Raw genomic sequence first — 22,475 nt, 5'->3', positions numbered from 1 at the left:
TGTTGTTGTTTTTGTTTTTTTGAGACAGGGTCTCCCTGTATAGCCCTGGACATCCTGGAACTCACTCTGTAGACCAGGCTGGCCTCGAACTCATGGAGATCCACCTGCACTACCTACTGAATGCTGGGATTAAACAGGTGTGTAACTACTACTTGATTTGCCTAGAAGATTTTAAAAATCATAGTCTCTTCTCCTATCTTCCCCTAAGATTCCTACCTTCAATATAATGTCTGACAACATCCCTTAAGCTGTCTTCCCTGTTTGTTTGTTTTATCTTTTTCTTTTGTTTATGCTTCTCTTTTTCTTGATTTTCCTTGACTGTGTTGGTATCCTTACATAAGCAAAAAATGGCACCTCTCTGGTCCTGTGGGTTGACTTTGTAAAGAAGACCTTTGAGCTGTCAATCTGATCAGAACTTTTGACTTGGTATTAATATATCCCAGGTATGTAGAGCATGCCCAGTTTCATGAGCACTCCTCCACAAATTCTGCAGATGACATTTTTTGGAAGCTTCCAGTGAAGTTAGAGTATTGAATGCCTGGCTTAACTCCTTCATGCCCCGGCAAGAAGGAGAGAGGTAGAATTTTCAACCACTTCTTTGTTCAGCTCAGAAAAAAGAGGTGTGTTTAATACTTGCCTGATAGTTAAAGCTGCCATTTTAAACTCCACAGTCCTTCGTAAAATACAAGGCTCTGTTAGCTCTAAGACATGGAAGGGTCCAGCTATTCAGGTTGGGACTTGGAGAAGTTGGGATATTAGATGTGTGATCCAGTTCTTTCACAGAATTGAGATTACAGCTCAGGTAGAAGCTGTGAGTGGAGGTTCCCTCCTGTCTGTAGAACCTGCTTGGAATTAACATTGTGATGGGTGGATGTTTCTACTTTTCCTATTTGTTTTAATGTGGCAAGTGTGACATTTATTATAGGAACAAGAGCCTTTCGGTTAATGTCTGAATTTCTCACGAAAGGACTGGTCCTTAGGCTGCCATTGAATTGGTGTGGCCATGTAGGGAAAGAGAAGCCATGCCTTCTGATTCTGCCATCTTGTTAATGTTATTCCTTCCACTTCAAACTACATGGAACCTACAATTTTCTCTAAAGTTTCTCTTTATTTTTAAAAGTACTTTAAGTTTATTGTGGTCCAAGTGTCTTCTTCTCCAGAGATCTTTCTTCTGGAACCTTTATTCTTCAATTATTAGTAGGTATAGTCTTTAATACCATTAAAGTTATATTACTTTGGAGACCTTCTCACCTACCAGACTAGTATTTTCTTGGCATACAAAAATACTGGTGATTAATTCCTCCAGCTAATTACTTCACTAACCCATTTTTAGCTTCTTTTTGTCTAAGATGTGGGGTATATATTTTTGACATGGGGCAGCAAGCCCAAAGAAAGAGTATATTAGGGAGCTTTCAAGAAATTAGAAAGCAAAACAATGCTTGAGATCAATGTGCATGAACTAGAAAAGGTAAGGAGGAAAGTCCCCAAAGGAGATTCCCAGCCATAGCCCTGACCAAATAGGTTAGATGTCTTGGGACCCCTAGCACTGCTATGTACTCCTGTCACTGCTGCCTGTACAGGTTAGAGATCTTAGGACCACCAGCCTTCCTTTTTGTCTGCTGTTCTCATACCAACAGGACAGATTAGAGTTCTCAGGTCTCATGTATCAGGACACCTGACCTCAGCTACACACTCTTTGCAACCAAATCAGTCATGCTGGAAATCTCAGGGATTGATTACAAATACTATGCAGTTCCACTGCCTTATCACCAGCCAATCTTGACAAGTTAGAGGTCTTTGAACCTTCTGCCTCCTATGAACACTTAAGCTGTTCTGTTTGTTCATTACCCCCCACTGCACATATCCATCTCTCCATACCCTTGGGACCTCCTTTTCCCAAGCATACTTCCACTTCTATGCGTTTTCACTATGGCCTCATAAATTAGACATCTCGGGATATCTTGCTGTGCACTCCTGCTGTGCAGTGCCCAACCTGGCCAGTAGAAAGAACAATTTGCCACGTATAAATAATAGAAGCAGGATCCCTGTAGGCTACTTTCTTCTCTTTAGTTCTTTTATATGTCATTCTTTGTTCTGGAGACAGAAACTAGAAACCTGTAATGAGTCACTAGAAGAGATGTCAATTAAGGAATGCATCGTCCTTGAACTTGGGAAGTTATTTAATCCTCTAAGCTTCCTGTCAGTGGAGGTCTAAATGGCACCCTGTCCAGAGGAAGCCTTTGCTCAGATAGATCAAACAAAAATCCAGTATACATACCTCTATCACGACTGCTGTAGCATCATAAATAAACCTACTGTGACCATAAATGAACTTCTCTGGGAGTGTGGATATCTTCAAAGTCATGGGAATCTCTGGGAATACAGACATATCGGAGGCTTTGATAATCTCTAAACACTTGGCATCCCTGGGAGCATGGCTATTTCTGATGCCAGAGGCTTTTCTGGAATCCCAGATTTCTTTGAGGTTATGGACATTATGGGTGACATGGTTATCTTTGAAAACAGTTATCCCCAAGGGCAGCAAGAAGAAGATAGGCTACAAAGGCCACAGTTAGCCTTGTGCCAAGCAGGGTTATGCTGCTCTTTCAGTTGGTTTAAACTGGTATGACTAGGGCACTCCTCCCTTCTAGAAGAAGATTTATAGCCCTTTCTGATGTAGTGGCCAGTATAAACAGTCCAGAATGTAATTAAGAAAATAACATGTTATTAATTTCTAAGGTGGGATATAAGTTTAGAAACATTGCCTTTCTGTTGAGATGCCTCCTTACACTGCCTGTTTCCTTAATGATTATGATTACACGTCCCTGCCTTTCTACCCTCATTGCTCTAGCCTGAGGTTAAAGTAAAAATATCACAGGGGAAAATTACGACCTTGTTGCAAAGGTGGAGAAGTGTTATGCAGCAGGTATCCATGAATTGCAGACTATTTTAAGAGAAAATTTACTTTCAGATATATTTGAATCATGGCTATGTTAGCATGAGTTCATGAGGTGCTTGGTTTATAACATACAAGGAATATTTTCTTATTTACGGCAGTCATTCTCCCCAACCCATATTAAAGCTCTGTCTTGTTATAATATTCTTTTAGCTAATTCTCCTTTTTGTAAATAGCCCACAGGTCTAACTCAGTGTAGTATAAAATCATCAATTTCAAATCATTGAGGTCTATGTTAATATTGATTAATAGAATTCCTTTTTGATAAAATTTTATTATATCTGTATATTTGTGTGTATATGAGTATGAGTGTGAATGCCACAGTGTAAATACAGATGTCAAAGGACAACTCATAGGAGTCTCTCCTTTTACCATATGGATCCCAAGAGTCAAACTCATAAGACTTGGTGACAAATGTCTTTAACCTTTGAGCCATCTTGTCAGCCCCAAAGGTAATTTTTTATAGTAAGTTTTCTCTGTATCTAGATTAACTCTATGATACTATGGGTAAAACATGCTAGTTAAAAATATGGTTCTTGTCATTTTTGACCAACCAATATTCTTGTTATTCTTGACATAATTATACAAGCAACTGAACATCTTAGTGCTTTATCCCTTGTTGAAACATAATTTGTATGTTTATCTATTATTTTACAAAACAAGCCTTTTGAGGACCTCTTATTTTACTTATATAGGTATCATATACTTTGTGGATTTTGATACAGTAGACATGACTTTTAAAATCTAATGGGTTTTCTTTGCATGGCAACACATACTTATAATCCCAGCAATTTGGAAAGGAAAAAAACAGATTTCAATGGCCAGCACCCACAGCTGCATAATTCAAGGCCAAATGAGGCTTAATGGTATCTAATTTGTATATACATATATCATATATAAGATATATATACATATATATATGTATATATATATATGTGTGTGTGTGTGTGTGTGTGTGTGTGTGTGTGTGTATTACTTTTGAAAAGAACCCTTCTGTGTGAAAAAATGTGCTCGTCTTTATACAAGATCCTCCACTTGGGGTTAATACTTTTGCTAGGTTTTCATTTTTCAGACTGTGTTTTCAGTCATGGTTTTTGCCAGTTCCCTCTTCAGAAAAGAGCAGGCCTCTGAGAGAAGAGAAGACAACTACACAGGCCAAAACAAGGAACAATTAAGACAAGGCAAAAGCTGGACGTGGCAACCAGATAGGAGGAAGCGTCTCAAGAACAGGCAAAAAGAGAGATATACACACTGCCACTGTTAGCAATCTCACAAGTACATCAAGCTAACAGCTATAACATACATGCAGAGGACCTGATGCAGACTCATGCAGGCCCATCTGATGCCTATGATGTTTCCTCTCCTCCCTCTTCCGAGAGGTTTCTCAGTCTCTGAAGAGAGGGACCCAATAGAGACCTTCAATTTAGACCCTCTCTGCATGTCTGGTTGTGGGTAAAGCTCCAAGCCCACACCAGCTGAGTGGAGGTTGTCTTCAGCAATGGTGCCCAACTGACAGTTTTCAGAGAATGACTCTCTGTCCTAGCATCAGCCAGAGATGTTTAGGGATTTCCACAGGACCTTCTGGGCAAACAGTGTAACTAAATGTAACCTAGTCCCACCACTGGAAGCCTTGTCTGGCTACAAAAGATGGCCACTTCAAACTCTGTATCTTCCACTATTAGGAGTCCTCACTAAAGTCACCCTCATATATTCCAGGAAATTTCCACTGTACTAGGTTTCCACTTCACTCCTCAAGTGCACCCCAATTCCATCTTATCTTTCTGCACTCTCTCCCTCTTTCCCTACCCCACTCTTACCTGGTCCCTCCTGTTCTCATCCTCACCTGTCCCCAGTCCATCTACAGAATCTATTTTATTTCCCCTTCCCAGGGAGATACATGCTTCCCAATAGAGCCCTCATCTTTACCTAATCTCTCTGGTCTGTGGAATGTAGCTCAGTTATCATTCACTTAATAGATAATATCCACTTATAAGTGAATACATACCGTATTTGTCTTTCTGGGTCTGGATTAGCTCAGTCAGGATTTTTTTTCTAATTGCATCCACTTGACTTCAAATGTCACACTGTCAGTTTTTTAACCACTGAGTAAAGCATCATTGTGTAAATGTGCCACATTTTCTTCATACATTCTTCTGTTGAGGGACATCTAGGTTGTTTCTAGTTTCTGGCTATTATAAATAAACCACTGTGAACATAGTTGAACAAGTGTCCTTGTGGTAGGAAGGACCATCCTTTGGGTACCTGTCCAGCAGTGGTATAGCTGGGTTTTGAGTATTTTGATTCCCAACTTTCTGAGGAACTGTCGTATTGAGTTCTATAGTGGCTGTTCAAGTTCGTACTTGAAGAGTGTTCACCTTGCTCTACATCCTTACCAGCATGAGCTGCCACTTGTGTTATTGGCCTTAGCCATTCTGACAGGTGTAAGATGGAATTTCAAAATACTTTTGATTTGCATTTTCCTGATGGATTAGGATGTTGAACATTTCTTTGTTTTTCAGCCAGTAATTTTTACTTGAAATCTATTTTGCTAGAAATTAAAATAGCTGCAACCAGCTTGCATCTTAGATCCCTTTGCTTGGAGTATCCTTTTCCAACTCTTTACACTGATGTAATATTTATCCTTGATGTTAAGGTGTCTGGAAAAGGATGTGTCCTGCTTTCATATCCATTCTTTTAATCTGTGTCTTTTTATTGGGGGAATTGAGTCCATTGATAAAGCTAATTCCTATTATTTTTGTTGGTGGTGGTGGCGGCGTGTGTGTGTGTGTGTGTGTGTGTGTGTGTGTGTGTGTGTGTGTTTCCCTTCTTTTGGTTTTACATATGTGAGATTATTATTTACTTCCTGTGTTTTCATGTGTGTAGCTAACCTCCTTAGCTTGGATTTTATTGCTAGTACCTTCTGTAGTATTGAATTTGTAGATATATATTGTTCACATTTGGTTTTATCACGGAATATCTTATTTTCTGCGTTTATGGTATTGAAAATTTTGCTGGGTATAGTAGTTTTGGTTGGCATTTGTAGTGTCCTAGAGTCTGCAAGACATCTGTCCAAGCCTTTCTGATTTTTGGAATCTCCACTGTGCAGTCAGGTGTAATTCTGATAGGTCTGCCTTTATATGTTACTTGGTCCCTTTCCTATGCTGATTTTAATATTCTTTCTTTGTTCTCTGTGTTTAGTGTTTCGATTATTATGTGGTGAGGGGATTTTCTATTCTGATCCAATCTACTAGATGTTCTGTATGTTTCTTGTACTTTTATAGGCATCTCTTTCTTTAGGTTAGGGAATTTTTTTCTTCTAAGATTTTGTTGAAAGCATTTTCTGGGCCTTTGAGATGGATTTTTTCTTCCTCTATTCCTATTCTTAAGTTTTGTCTTTTCATAGTGTCCTTGATTTCCTGGATATTTTGTGTCAGGACAATTTTGGCTTTAATATTTTCTTTGACTAATATATGCATTTGTTCTATCGTATCTTCAATGCCTGAGATTATCTCTTGTACTCTGTTGGTGAGCTTGTCTCTGTAGTTTCTGTCTTGTTTCCCTAATTTTTCATTTCCAGGATTCCCTCAGTTTGTGTTTTCTTTATTGCTTCTGTTTCCATTTTCAGGTCTTGAATAGTTTTACTTGTTTCCTTCAATTGATTTATTCTTGACTTTCTTTAAAGGATTTATTCATTTCCTCCATTTGATTGTTTTTTCCTGGATTGCTTTAAGGGATATATCAATTTCCTGTTTATGAACCTCTATCATCTTCATGTAGTTGTTTTTAAGGTCTTTTTCTTATTATTCAGCTGTGTTGGAATATTCAGGACCCACTGTGGTAGAATAGCTGGGCTGTGGTAGAGACATGAGGCCCTGGCTGTTATTGATTGTATTCTTAAACTGGCATCTAGGCATCTGGTTTGGGAATGGTTATAGGTCTAGTTGCTGATTTCTGGGTTTGTCTCGGTTGGTTGGGTGTTTTGTTCCTTGGTTTCTGTTTCCTCTCTAGATAATCAGATAGTGTATTGGTGGAGTGTTGCCTATTTTATGGGTCTGTTCTGCTGCTGTGTTCACTGGGGATTGGAGGCTGAGGGAAGTAGAGGCCAGGGAAAGATAGTCTGAGGAATCCACAGGCATCATGAGTGGGGGGGGACTGCCCCTGGTGTTCTGTTGCAGCACTAAGTGTGACCATGAGAATTGGGTCTGGGGTAATGGAGAGAGTGGGGGAGGTCTGGGGGAGCCTACCTGGGCTTCTGGCAGGTGTGATCTATGGTTGAACAAGGCGTGTCCATATTTTCAAATTTACTATTTCTCCTCTAGCTTTCTATACAGTATTCCTTTGCTTCCTACTCTACCTCACACTCCCCTTGCTATGAACCACAGGACAAACTTGAAATCATCCTTCCTCATCCTCTCCAGGACTGAGATTACATGTATGTGCCAACATGTCCAGTGAGCCTAGAATTTTTAAGTTTCAAGACAATTATCTAATAAATCTCTGATCCTCATCTACAATTTGTTCCCTGTATAACTGAAATAATCAGATGCTGCTATTTGTGTACTTGACTTCTGGTTAAAAAAAAGTATTTCTTTTCATAGATTTAATTGGTAACTCTGGATGTAAGGAAGCTATAAAATACAAGTAATTTATAAAAAAGGTAAGAACCAGTACCAATGAATACAGCTACAAAACACTACTGTACTTATGGCTCAAAGAACATTGTGGAAGAGGGGGCAGAATGATTGTAAGAGTCAGATGATCAGGGAGTTTGCCATGAGATTGCATTTCCTAGGAATGATGGAAGCTACATCCTTAAAGTCTCATCAATACATCTACCTTAGCATGATCTGAACAAGAACAATATTAGGTATGCCAAAGTGGATGGAGAAAAGACTAGGACACTCCACCCTACCCATAGAACTACAGGCTAGGAGTGGGAAATAATTGGTTATCTAATACCAAATGGTCAGTCCTGAAAACATACACACAAGTAACATTACACAGACTGAGCAGGATATGTTTCAGAATACACATGCATATACATATAATGTATGCAATAACAATTGATGAAAAAGAGGCCATGAATTTGAAAAGAAAGAATAAACAGAATTTGTAACAGTAATCCAACATAGATGAAATATACTTTGTGCAGTTGTTCAGTTACCAAACTTCCAGAGGCTTCTTTAATAGCAAGTTGATATCAATAGCTGAGGGAAGACAGCCTGAATGCCTGCTCTCTCTCTCTCTCTGCATACCATATTTATATAGTGTAAGAAAACAAAGAAAGAAAATTAAAATACCTGGAAGGCTAATGGGGTCACTTAAAATTAAGTAAATTGTAAGAATTGTACAATAATTTTGATCATGTTTTCCCCTTCCCCAAACTCCTCTTAGATTCTCCTGACCTCCCTATAAATTCAGCTTCATTCTTTATCTGTCTCTCCCAATCAAAAATCAAAAAATAAAGGAAAATAAAAACAAACTACCAGAGAAGAGAAAGGTAATCATTAGTATTATCCAACTACAGATCTATGAACTACAACAGCAACAAGAGTGCAAGATATACTTGTGCAATAGTGACACAAATGTTATGAGAATAACCAACCAATTTGGATTAAATTTTAAGTCTACTTCATGACATGGAATTTGTACCTGACACTGCTAAAACAGCCAAGAACCTGAAGCTAGATAGGTCATGGGCCTAGGGGAAAACCTACTACTACCTTACTAAAGGAAAATAGCAATAAAAATGACCCTGATAACATACTGATATACCCATAGAACAGCGTTGTATTCAACACACATCAAAGAAGCTTCTTGTAGTAGATGGGCATTAATATAGAAACCCATGACTAGACAATGTGAAGAGAGTCAAGGACTTTGGGGCACTTAGTCCTAAATTGAATGTCTTCACCAAACTTCTCCCCTCAGGTTTCAGGGATTTATGTGGAAGAGGAGGCAGAAAGATTTTAAGAGTCAGAGATGATGGATGACTCCAAGGAAACTGTATCTTTCAGACATAACAGGACTGATTCTACATATGCACTCACAGAGATTGTGACAACAGCCATAAGGTTTGTAAATGTTCAAGTCAGTCTAATCACTGCTCTGAAAAGGGAAAGTACACACAAAGTACCACCATTAACCAAGAAACTATTTGCAATTGATTCTTGATGGGAAATGGAAAAATACCTTGTCTCCAAAGAAGTATCACTAGGTATATCAACTACACTCCAGAGCAGGCCCCATGCCCAAGAGTAGTTGGAGAACACAAACTGGACCCTATGTGTTTTGTGTGTGCCAAGAGTAGTTGGAGAACACAAACTGGACCCTATGTGTTTTGTGTGTGGTGGAGAGATTTTTGTTTCATTTTGTTCTGTTTTGGCATTTTTAAAATCTGGCATTTTCAAACCAAATTAAGCTTGGCCTGAATTTAACAGAAAGAGATGTTTTTAAGGAAATTTGTATAAAATGTTTGCTATCTGCTGGCTTTCATTAAATATATGACACATTTATGTTACCATTAGGTTTTATGTACTATTTTAAAATATTTCTATAAGGCTATTTTGTAAAGTGACCTCTTTCAGTTATTCTGAAAAATGTAAATAACCTTTAATAAAATACTCTGAAAAGGAGTTTATTGTGTTCTACAAAGGCCATACCTGGTTAGATTTTTCTCTCTTTAGATCTCAAATATTTTATAATAATTATAACAACACTTAAGTCTATGTGTGATGCAAAAAAGTATGAATGCAACTAACTACTTCAGGTTTCCTCCTAGCCAAATACAGAACAGATTTTCAATATAAACATTTTAAAATGAAGTAAAAGTAGACATGGCTTAACCTCCGAATTTTTTTATGAAATTGTTTTTATATAACCTGAAAAAAAATGGCTGACCAGTTAAGTGACACCAAAGAGACAAATGACAAGGGAAAGATTAGGGGTCATAAAGGATTCTTGCTTTATTATCTTTTAAAGGAAATCTGTTTTCAAAGTCTCTGGTAGCAGCATAGAATGTTGCCTATCTAAAAGCAAAAATGTTCCTTTTGAAGTCCTTTAGAAGTTGTGTTACGTTATCCTCCAGCTGTGAAAGTAAGAGTCTGTGTCTCCCTCTCAAACAGAAAGTATCTGTTATCCCACTTCTTCTTTAGATGCCGATGCAAGTAAAAGATGTTACATGCTCTGTGAGTTTTCTTTTTTCTTCACAGAAGATGAGCGTGCTTTGAAACCAGCTGTCTAATTTATCCTATGCATCTTGCACCTGCTGAACAAAACATACTCATAACTTGGCATGTGAGAGAGCAGTGGTTTTCATATTAAGACGAGTACCCTGCCCCTTAGTGTTTCTAAAAGAGTGTGAGTGTACTAAAAGCCTAATAGTCTTCCAAAGCTTTGCTGCCTTTTCACTATTTTCATGGCTGTTTTTCATGTATCCTCTATAGAGGACCACACATCTGCCTTTACGGAGTCCTAGTTGTGGTTAAGGTCACAGGAAAGAAGAAAGGGTGATAGATAAAAACCCTTGGCCAGTTAAATTTTCATTCGTGCTTGAAAGCTAAATTGGTTGCAATAAAGTTCAAAACAGGTATTCTCTGAGAAGTACTGTAGTTGAAATATTTTCCCCCAAGACCATCATTTATACTGATAAAAATTTTTCTCAAAAATACTTTGAGCTCTCGGATCTCCTTGCCTGGGGACCTCAGCCAGGTCGACTTGACACAGGACAGACAACCAAGCGACCAGGTGACTGCAGAGAGAGCTGGTCCACTTCAACCCACACTCAGGGCAGAGGGCATAGGTGAGCTCCTGGTCCCCATCTTAGACGCGAATTCCTCCCACTCGCCCTCTCTTGGATCTCCTGGCCTGGGGACTGCAACCAGGTCGACATGCCCCCGGATGGATGACCAAGTGACCAGGAGCCTACAGAGAGAGCCAGTTTACTCCTGCCTGCACTCAGAGCAGAGGGCAGAGGACAGAGAGTATTGGATTTGCTTGCACCCACCGAAAGGGAACCCTGGTCACCTACCCACCAGGAGAAGAAGAGACTCTTTCTACACCCACTGGCAGAAGTGATGGGAAGGAGGCAATATAAGAACACACTCAGCAACAGAAAAACAAAATTTTTGTTTTGTCTAGAGATTCTACACCAGCAAGACCTGACCACCCCAATGCAAATGAAGCAGAAGGGAATGACCTTAAAAACACCTTCATGAAAATGATAGAGACCCTCAAAGAGGATGTGAGAAAATCCCTTAAAGAAATAGAAGAAAAAACAATCCAAAAAAATCCAACAAATGCAAGAAAGGGAGGAAAACATGAAGCAAAACTTACAAGAAACAATTCAAAAAGTGCAAGGGTTGAGAGCTGACATGGAGACAATAAAAAACACAGTCTGAAGGAATGCTGGAAATAGAAAAACTGGGGAAAGCATAACCAACAGAATACAAGAGATGGAAGAGAGAATCTCAGGTGTTGAAGATACACTAGGAAAAATAGATTCATCAACCAAAGAAAATCTTAAGTCCAACAAATCCCTAACAAAAAATATCCAGGAAATATGGGACACCGTGAAAAGACCAAACCTAAGAGTAATAGGTATAGAAGAAGGTGAAGAAACCCAACTCACAGGGACAGAACACATATTCAACAAAAATCATAGAAGAAAACTTTCCCAACCCAAAGAAAGACATGCAAATGAAGGTACAAGAAGCTTACAGAGCACCAAATAAAGTGGACCACAAAATAGTCCCCTCACCACATAATAATCAAGACCCCAAGCATACAGAATAAAGAAAGAATACTTAGAGCAGCTAAGGGAAAAGGTCAAATAACATATAAAGGCAAACCTATCAGAATGACAACTGACTTCTTTATGGAAACTATGAAGGCCAGAAGTTCCTGGATAGATATTCTATCAACACTAAGAGACCACAGACGCCAGCCAAGACTACTATATCCAGCAAAAACTTACAATCAATATAGATAGGGAAAACAAGATATTCCAAGACAAAACCAGATTTAAACAATACATATCCACCAACACAGCGCTACAGAAAGTTCTGGAAGGAAAACTCCAATCCAAGGAAGTTAACTACAACCAGAAAAACAAAGGCAATAGATAATCTCACTTTACCAACAGCCAAAAGAGAAAAGGGGTGGAAATCCACATAGAATTCCAGCAACAACAACCATTCCAAAGCAAACAAGAATGAGCAATAAAAAGTCATTAGTATTCCTCAATATTAATGGTCCTAATTCGCCCATAAAAAGGCACAGGCTAACAGAATGGATTAGAAGACAGAATCCATCCTTCTGCTGCATGCAAGAAACATACCTCAGCTTCAAAGACAGATGTTACCTCAGAGGTATGGGTCAGAAAAAGATTTTCCAATCAAATAGCCCTAAGAAACAAATGAGGGTAGCAATCCTAGTATCTAACAAACTAGACTTTAAACTGAAATCAATCAAAAGAGATGAAGGAGGCCATTTCATATTCATCACAGGAGAAATACACCACGATGAAGTCTCGATTCTAAACATCTATTCCCCAAACACAAAGGCAGCCACATTTGTAAAAGAAGCATTAATAAAACTCAAACCACACGTAAAACCTCACACACTTATAGTGGGAGACTTCAACACCCCACTCTCACCACTAGACACGACTACCAGACAGAAACTTAACAAAGAAACAGAGGAACTAATAGGAGTTATGACCCAATTGGGTTTGGCAGACATCTATAGAACATTCCATCCAAACACAAAAGAATATACCTTCTTCTAAGTGCCACATGGAACCTTCTCAAAAATTGACCACATACTTGGCAACATAACAAACCTCAACAGGTCTGAAAAAATTGGAATAACTCCATGTATCTTATCATACCACCATGCTTTAGAGTTCAACAGCAACACAAATTGCAGAAACCCTGCCACTCATGGAAATTGAATAATGTACAATTGCACCACTCCTGGGTCAAATAAGAAATAAAAAAGAAATTAAAGACTTCCTAGAATTCAATGAGAATGAAGACAAAACATACCCAAACTTATGGGACACTTTGAACGCAGTGCTAAGAAGAAAGTTCATAGCACTAAGTGCCCACATGAAGAAACTGGAGAACAGTCACACAAGAGAATTAACAGCACAATTGAAAGTTCTAGAACAAAAAGAAGCAAGGAGACCCTGGAGGAGTAGATTCTAGGAAATAATCAAATTGAGGGCTGAACTCAATAAAATAGAGACTAGGAAAACGATACCAAGAATCAATGTAACAAACAGTTGTTCTTTGAAAAAGTCAACATAATAGACAAACCTTTATCCAAACTTACCAAACGGCAGAATGTGAACATGCAAATTAACAAAATCAGAAATGAAAAGGGGAACATAAGAACGGACACTGAGGAAATCCAGAGAATCAGCAGGTCATACTTTAAAAACCTGTACTCCAGAAAATTAGAAAATTTAAAGGAAATGGACAATTTTCTGGATAGCCATCACTTGCCAAATTTAAATCAAGAAAAGATAAGCAATTTAAATAGACCCACAGCACTGAAGAAAATAGAAGCAGTCATCAAAAGTCTCCTGGTTTTAGTGCAGAATTTTATCAGAAATTCAAAGAATAGCTTATACAAATTCTACTGAAAATATTCTATGACATAGAAGCAGAAGGGTCTTTGCCAAACTATTTTTACGAGGCTTCAATAACATTGATGCCCAAGCCACACAAAGACACAACTAAGAAAGAGAACTACAGACCAGTCTCACTCATGAACATTGATAAGAGGAGGGGAGAAGACATGAGGGAGCAGGAAGGCTGAGTTGGCGTAAGAATAGAGGAGATCAGGAAGAGAGATACTATAATAGATGGAGTAATTATAGTTTTTAGGAGAGAGCTGACACTAGTGAGATTTCCAGAGGTCTACAAGGATAACACTAACTGGCAAACTAAGTAATAGCGGAGAGACTACATTAATAGGCCCTCTCTGATGGTAAGGTTGATGACTACCTTATATGCCATCCTAGAACCTTCATCCAGTGGTGTCTGCAAAGGCAGACACTCACAGCTAAACACTGAACTTAACCCTTGGAACCCAGTGACAGAGATGGAGGAGTAATGAGCACAGGGGTCAAGACCATGCTTGTGAAACCATACAGACAGTTGACCGGACAAGGGGGAGCTCTTGAACCCCAGACTGATGGCTGAGAGGCCAACAGGGAACTGATCCAGACTCCACGAATGCAGTGTTAGTGAGGGGGCCTCAGAAATCTCTGGGGCCTTGAGTAGTAAATCAGGGTTCACCATGGCATACAAATGAACTTTGGGAGCCCATTCCACATGGAGGAATCCTCTCTCAGCCTGGACACATGGGGAAGGGCCTAGGTCCTGCCCTGGATGAAATGACAGACTCTGGAGATCCCCCAAGTAGGGCCTCACCCTCACTGGGGAATGATGTGGGGATTGGGCCAGGGGCTGGGGAGGCTGGCGGAGGGACAAGGGAGAAGGGGAGGGAGAGGGAGCTGGAATTGACATGTGAAGCATGCATGCTTCTAATAAAAACATATATTGAGAAAAAAACAAAAATAAAAAATAAATGAATCTCAAAAACAAAACAAAAAAGAATGCTTTGAAATATATTGTATGCTCTTATGCTTTCTTTTTAATTTAATTAATGTATTAATTTACATCCCAACAATTTTCCTTCTGACCTTTCCTCCCATTCCCTCCTCCTGCCTTTCCTCTGCACCCCCAATCTACCCCTCCTCTCTTTCTGTTGAAAAGGGGCAGGCCTCCCATGGTTATCAACAACACATTGTATATCAAGTTGTAGTAAGACTAAACACCTCCCTTTGTATTAAGACTGGGCAAGGTGATCCAATAGGAGGAATAGTTCCCCAAGAGCCAGCCAAAGCATTAGGGATAGACCCTGATTCCATGGTTAGAAGTCTCACAATTACACCAAGCTATACAACTGTTACATATATGTAGAGGGCCTAGGTCAGTCCTATGCAGGCTTCCTGATTCTTGGTTCAGACTCTGAGTTTCCGTGAGCTAGTTTACTTGTTTCTGTGGGTTTCCCTGTGATGTCCTTGACTCCTCTGGCTCCTCCAATTCCTCTTTTCAGCAGGATTCCCTGAGCTTAGATCAATGTTTCACTGTGTGTCTCTGCATCTGTTTCCATCAGTCCTGGATGAAGACTCTCTGATGACAATTGGACATTATAGGAGATGGCAAGTTCAGGCCACATAGTCACTATTTCTGGAAGTCTTATCTGTGGTTATCCTTGTAGATTTGTGGGAGTTTCCCTTGCATCAGGTTTCTCCCAGACCCTGAAATGCCCCCCTCTTTCCAGTCATCTCTTTTAGTACCTCACCCCTTACCCACCTCCAACCCAGCTCCACAAGTTCCTATCAATACCCATACCCAGTTCACACAGGAGATCTTTTTTTCTATTTCCCCTACCCAAGGAGATCTGTGGGTCCTCCCCTTTGGCCCTCATTTTTACCTAGCCTCTATGGGTCTGTGGGTTGTAGCATGGGTATCCTATACTTTACACCAAATTTCCAATTATTAATGAGTACATACTGTGTTGGCCTTTCTGGATCTGGGCTGCCTCACTCAGGATGATGTTTTTCTTTTTTTTATATTTTATTTTCCAGTTTAAATTTAGATAAGAAATGAGGTTGCTTCACAAGTCAGTTCCAGGTCCCTCTCCCATTCCCTCCCCTCCTCCCATGCCCTCCCCCCACCCCCCCGTTATCCCCTCATTCCCCCAGGGAGGGTGAGGCCCTCCATTGGGGTGTCCATAGTCTGTCATTTCATATAGGGCAGGGCCTAGACCCTTCCCCAAGAGTTCAGGGTGCCAGTGCACCTCACATTGTTCTATGGGAGTCCAAAGTCCGTGTGTATACTTGGGATGAGTACTGATCTGCTGCCCAAGGCTCAATAGATTACCTAGGCCTCCTCACTGACACCCAGATTCAGGGGGTCTTGATCAGTCCCATGCTGGATTCCCAGGCTGATGCCTGGGATTCAAGAGTTAACCTTTGTCTGGTCAGCTGTTTCTGGGGGTTAAACCAGCCCAGTCTTAATACCTTTGATCATCAGTCCTCCCTCTCTGTTACTGGCTTTCTTGAGTTCAGCTCAGTACTTAACCAAGGGAGTCTGCCTCTTCTTCAATCAGCCACTAAATGAAGTTTCTGTTTCCCAGACTCTCTGGCCATAGGATTGTAGGCTGTCACTCCCCAGATCTATGTCTAAAATCCATATATGAGAAAGTACATGCCATGTTTCTCTTTTTGTGACTGGGTTACCTCACTCAGGATGGTTTCCTCTAGTGTCATCCATTTGCCTGCGAATCTCATGATTCCATTATTTTTTTCTGCTGAATAGTGCTCCATTGTGTAGATGTACCACATTTTCTCTATCCACTCTTCTGGTGAGGGACATCTAGGTTGCTTCCAAGTTCTGGCTATTACAAATAATGCTGCTATGAACATAGTGGAACAGACATCTTTGTTGTATGAATGGGCATCTTTTGGATATATGCCTAAGAGTGGAGTTGCTGGGTCTTGTGGTAGGTTTATTCCCATTTTTCTGAGGAATCTCCATACTGATTTCCAAAGTGGCTGAACCAGTTGGCACTCCCACCAGCAATGGAGGAGTGTCCCCCTTTCACCACATCCTCTCCAGCATAAATTGTCATTGGTGTTTTTGATTTTAGCCATTCTGACAGGAGTAGCTTTGACAAAGAAGCTAAAAATATATAATGGAATAAAGAAAGCATCTTCAACAAATGGTGCTGGCATAATTGGAGACTGGCATGTAGAATAATGCGGATTGATCCATGTTTATCGCCATGCACAAAACTTAAGTCCAAATGGATCAAAGACCTCAACATAAATCCAGCCACACTGAACCTCTTAGAAGAGAAAGTGGGTGGTACCCTTGAACGAATTGGTACAGGAGACAGCTTCCTGAACATAACACCAGTAGCACAGACAGTGAGATCAACAATTAATAAATGGGACCTCCTGAAACTGAGAAGCTTCTGTAAGGCAAAGGACACAGTCAGCAAGACAAAAAGGCAGCCCACAGAATGGGAAAAAATATTCACTAATCCCACATCTGACAGAGGGTTGATCTCCAAAATTTACAAAGAACTCAAGAAGCAAGTCTCCAAAACACCAAAGGACCCTATTAAAAAGTGGGCTGCAGAACTAAATAGAGAGTTTTCAATAGAGGAGTCTAAAATGGCTGAGAGGCACTTGAGAAAGTGCTCAACATCCTTAGCCATCCGGGAAATGCAAATCAAAACAACTCTTAGGATGATGTTTTTCTAATTCCATCCATTTGCCTTCTAATTTCCTGGTGTCCTTGTTTTTAACAGCCAAGTAATACTCTCTTGTGTAAATGTGCCACACATATTTTTCCATTTCTTGATGGAGGGACATCTAGGTTGTTTCCAGGTTCTGGCTATTATGAATAAAGCTACAATGCACATGATAGAGCAAGTGTCCTTGTGGTATGATTGAGCATCCTTTGGGTGGCCAAGGTATAGCTGGATCTTGAGATAGTTTGATTCCCAATTTTCTGAGAAACTCCCATAGTGATTTCCAAAGTGGCTGTATAAGCATGCACTCCCACCATCAATGGAGGAATGTTCTCCTTGATCTATATCCTCTGCAGCATAGGCTGTATCTCTGCTTTTGATCTTAGCCATCCTGACAGGTGGAAAATGTACTCAGAGTCATTTTGATTTGCAGTACCCTAATGGCAAAGGATGTTGAAATTTTCTTTCAGTGTTTCTCTGCCATTTGAGATTCTTTTGTTAAAAATTCTTTAAGTCTGTACCCCATTTTTTAATTGGATTATTTGGTTTCTTTAATGTCTTTATATATTTTGGATGCCAATCTTCTGTCAAATGTGGGGTTGGCGAAGATCTTTTCTCAATCTGTAGGCTGCCGTTTTGTCCTATTGACAGTGTCATTTGTCTTACAGAAGCTTCTCAGTTTCAGGAGGTCCCATTTATTGTCAATCTCAGTGCCTGTGCTACTAATGGTTTGTTCAGTAAGTTGTCTCCTGTTCCAATGTGTTCAAGGTTACTTCCCACTTTCTCTTCTGTCAGGTTCAGTGTATCTGGTTTCATGTTGAGGTCTCTGATCTACTTTGACTTGAGTGTTGTGCAGGATGATAGATATGTATCTATTTGCATTCTTCTGCATGTCAACATTCAGTTGTGTCAGTACCATGTGTTGAAGATGCTTTGTGTTTTCCATTGTATAAATTTGGTTTCTTTGTCAAAAATCAGATGTCCCTAGGTGTGTGGTTTTATGTCTGGGTCTTCAATTCAATTCCATTGATCCACCTGTCTGTTTTATACCTATAACCCCTAAGAAAATAGAAGCAGTCATTAAAAGTCTTACAACCTTGTGGATTCTTAGTAATAGAGAGGATGTCTGCACTGGCCTACCCCCTAAAATCAAATTGATGAATGCCCCAACTATCATCATAGAGCCCTCATCCAGTAATTATTGGAACCAGACACAGAGATCCACAACCAAGAACCAGGCCAAGCTCCAGGAATCCAGGCAAAGAAAGGTAGGATCAAGATCATGATGGAGAAATCTACAGAGATGATTGAACCAAACTTGTGGAAACTCATGGCCTCTAGACCTACAATTGTGGAGACTACAGGGGATCAAACTAGGCCCTCCATATGTGGGAGACAGTTGTGAAACTTGGACTATCAGTGGTGTCCCTGGCAGTAGGACCACAATACAAACCTGATACATGAGCTAGCTTGTTGAGGCCCATTCCTTAGGGTGATACACCATGCTCAAACACAGTAGGGCTACAATATAATTCCAGTATATGAGCTAGCTTATTGGAGCCCATTCCCTATGGTGGGATGCCATGCTCAGTCTTAATGCATGGGAGAGGGGTCGAGTCATGCCCCAACCTATTGTACCAGACTATGCTGCTTCCTCATGGGAGCCCTTACTCATGAGGAGGAGTGGACTAGGGGTAGGCTAGGGAGGAAGAGAGACAGTGTTGGAGAAGGTAAGGGAGGGGGAGGAGGCAAGGGAGGGTGGGAGGAGGTGAGGGAGTGGGACTGAGAACTATTGTTGCAATGAAATAAAAAATGAAAAAAAAGAATCATAAAAAAATCTCACAACCAAAACCAAAAACAAAACAAAGCAAACAACAATACAGGCCAAGATGGCTTCAGCACAGAATTCTATCAAAACTTCAAAGAAGAGCTAATACTAGTACTCCTCAAATTATTCCACAAAATGGAAACACAAGGAAAATTGCCAAATTCTTTTTATGAGGTCACAGTTAACACAGATACCCGAAGAATCAACAAAGAAAGAGAATTTCAGACCAATTTCCCTCATGAACTTTGATGCAAAAAAATACTGGCACGTGGAATCCAAGAACACATCAAAAATTTCATTCACCATGTTCAATTAGGTTGCATCACAGAGATGTAAGGTTGGTTCAACATACAAAATCTGTAAGCGTAATCTAACATGTAAACAGAGAAAAAACATGATCATCTCATTAGATGCTGAAAGTCTTTGACAAAATCAAACACTCACTCTTTCATGGTAAAAGTCTTGGAATGATCAGCAAGCAATACAAGGAACATACCTAAACATAAAAAAGCAATGTACAGCAAGCCAACAGCCAAAATCAAATTAAATGAAGAGAAACTCAAAGCAATTCCACTAAAATGGGGAACAAGAGAAGGCAGTCCATTCTCTCCGTATCTACTCAATATAGTACTTGAAGTTTTAGCTAGAGCAATAAGACAACAAAAGGATACAAGAGGATGTAAACTGGAAAATAAGAAGTCAAAATATCACTCTTTGCAGATGACATGATAGTACACATAAGTGACCTCAAAATTTCTACCAGGGAACTCCTACAGTTGATAAACCCCTTTAGTGAAGTACCTAGATACAAGATTAGCTATAAAAAAGTAGTACTCATATATAAATGATAAAAGGGCTGAGGATTAAATCAGGGATACAATACCCTTCACAATAGCCACAAATAATATGAAATATCTTGGGGTAATTCTTACCAAGAAAGTGAAAGACCTGTATGACTAGAAATTCAAATCTTTGATGAAAGAAATTGAAGAAGATATCAGAAGATTGAAAGATCTCTATGCTTATGGATTGGTAGGATTAACATAGCACAAATATGGCTATCTTACCAAAAGTAATCTACAGATTCAGTGAAATTCCCATCAAAATTCCAACACAATTCTTTATAGGTCTTGAAAGAATAATTCTCAATTTCTTAGGCAAAACCAAAAACCTCAGGATATATAAAACAATCCTGTAAAATAAAAGAACATATGGAGTTATCACCACCCCTGATCTCAAATTCTACTACAGAGCTATAGTAATAAAAACTGTACAGTATTTGGCATAAAAACAAACTTGTGTTTTCTTTTAGCGCAGTGGCTCTCAACCTGTGGATCACAAACCCTTTGGCATACATATATCTCCAAAAATATTTACATTACAATTCACAACAGTAGCAATATTGCAGTTATGAAGTAGCCGTGAAATAATTTTATGGTTGTGGGTCAGCACAACATGAGGAACTGTATTAAAGGGTTGCAGCATTAAGTAGGTTGATAACCACTATTTTAGAGAATCAATGAAGTTGGATGGTATTATTTCTTCTTAAAATATCTTCAAGGCAGATGACTTCTGAGCCCCTTATTTGCTTCTATCAGTGAAGTATCATTGGATAACTCACCTATAAAGCAAAACTATGTACACCCATACCTCTAGATGATTAATGTTTAATGGCATATATCTAACCCCACCTCACATGTAATTTACCATACAGGAGTTAACATAAAGTACTTTCAAGTCTACATCTTAGCCATATTTGCAGATACCATGGTTTCTCTGTTTTGTGAGCACTGGAGGGAAAGGAAAGCACATATTATATTTCCAAAACAGAGCATGTTCTATACTACAAGTTATCAGTTTTAACATAGAACTATAAGGTTTAGTCCTTTTAGAATAACACATAATAATACTAGTTGTATATATTTTGTCATTTAGCATTCAGATAAAGAAAATTTGTTCACTAATTAAGGATTTTTAGTGCTAAATCATTAGCTGATAATGTACAGGAAAATGTCCTGAGTACTTTTGCACATGGTAAACTAGAGATATAACCCAAAGTTTATAAACAGCCAACCTTTTTTTCTAGTCAGTGTTGTAATGAATTAATGTCAGCCACATACCATCATGGACATGCAACTAATGCATGCCTCAGAATCTTACTAAGAAGCTGACTTTTCATTAGCTCTATGTTTACAGCATGATACTGTCACAGCAGCTCAAACTGAATTAACAAAAATACAGAAGTGTGATTTACTTTAAACTTCATGTTTTCTGCTATCTTGAAACAATCTAGATGTATGATGGAGTCAGGGTATTCACCATCATTGTTTTATTCAGTGCCTCAGAAATCATCCACCCCCTCTTGCATTTGAGTTTTAAACTTTTAAAGTCCTCCCAGGTTGTGTGCATGTGATGTAATTATCTTTGTCGGGTTAATCTGTGGACATGTCTCTGAAGGATGGTCTTGATTGTCTTAATTGATGGAGGAGGACTCAAGCCACAGTAAGTGGCACCATTCTTGGGCAGGCAGTCCTGACCTGTATAAGAAAGGTAGCTAAACCATGAGCTCATTAGTAAGTGAGATAGATTAGGGTTAGAGTTAGGGATTAGTGTTAAGGTCTCAGGTTTAAAGTCAAGATAGGATTAGGATTAAGTGTTACAGCTTAAGAGTTCATGTTATAGATACTGGTAAATTGTTGATTTTGGAGTTTAGAATTTGAGTAGGGATAGAGTTAGTTTAACTGAAATAATGTTATTGCAAGTGCTATGGTTAATATTAAGCTAGGTGTGAGTTAATTTAACTCAAATAAGGTTATTGCAAGTAGTATGGTTAATATTAAGCTAGGTGTAGGACTAGTTCGAGAGTTAGTTTTAGGCTTCAGGATCGGTCTATGGCTAGTCTTAGGTTTAAGGCTAGGTAAAGGACTGGATTAACATTTAATGCTAGAGATAAACCTAGGTTAAAGGACATGTTAGAGCTATAGCTTGGGTTAGGTTTCATGTAAGATTTAAGGCTAGGGCAAGGGTTGTTGTTAGTGTTGTTTTTAGGTTATAATTAGGTTTAGGGATAGAACTAATGGTAGTTCAACAGTCAGACTTAACAATAAAAATCCAATCCTTAGCATTAGGTCTAGATCTAGATTTTTTAATTGGAAGGCTAACGTTAGGATTGGGGTTATGGTTTTGTCTAGTGCTTATTTTGGGGGTAGGGTGAGGTCTAGTACCACAACTATGACTGTGAAATCTATAGCTAAGGTCTAGGGTTAGGGTAGGATAGGACTAAGGCTAGGTCTAGGGTTAGTATAGAGACAAGATAAGGTTAGAGCCAGGACTAAATTTAGGGTTCAATTTAAT

At 39.2% G+C, this 22,475-nt stretch overlaps 1 protein-coding gene across 2 annotated transcripts in view; it reads left to right on the top strand.

Annotated features, from left to right (window-relative positions):
• Nucleotides 1–22,475, top strand: part of Asb12 (ankyrin repeat and SOCS box containing 12) — a 95,325-nt gene that overhangs the window by 47,352 nt on the left and 25,498 nt on the right. Inside the window, exon 1 of one of the 2 annotated variants that reach the window (XM_040744214.1) lies at nucleotides 8,892–9,030. The exons of the other annotated variant lie outside the window; for it this stretch is intronic. The gene's annotated coding sequence lies outside the window, so the exon portion shown is untranslated. Of the gene's footprint in view, nucleotides 1–8,891; nucleotides 9,031–22,475 lie in introns of those variants that run through there. 2 annotated transcript variants of the gene reach the window in all.

This window comes from Mesocricetus auratus, unplaced genomic scaffold, assembly GCF_017639785.1.
Source record: "Mesocricetus auratus isolate SY011 unplaced genomic scaffold, BCM_Maur_2.0 Super-Scaffold_100003, whole genome shotgun sequence".
Taxonomy (NCBI): Eukaryota; Metazoa; Chordata; class Mammalia; order Rodentia; family Cricetidae; genus Mesocricetus; species Mesocricetus auratus.
The sequence above is the reverse complement of the archived record's forward strand: the minus strand, read 5'-3'. Positions and strand labels throughout refer to the sequence as shown.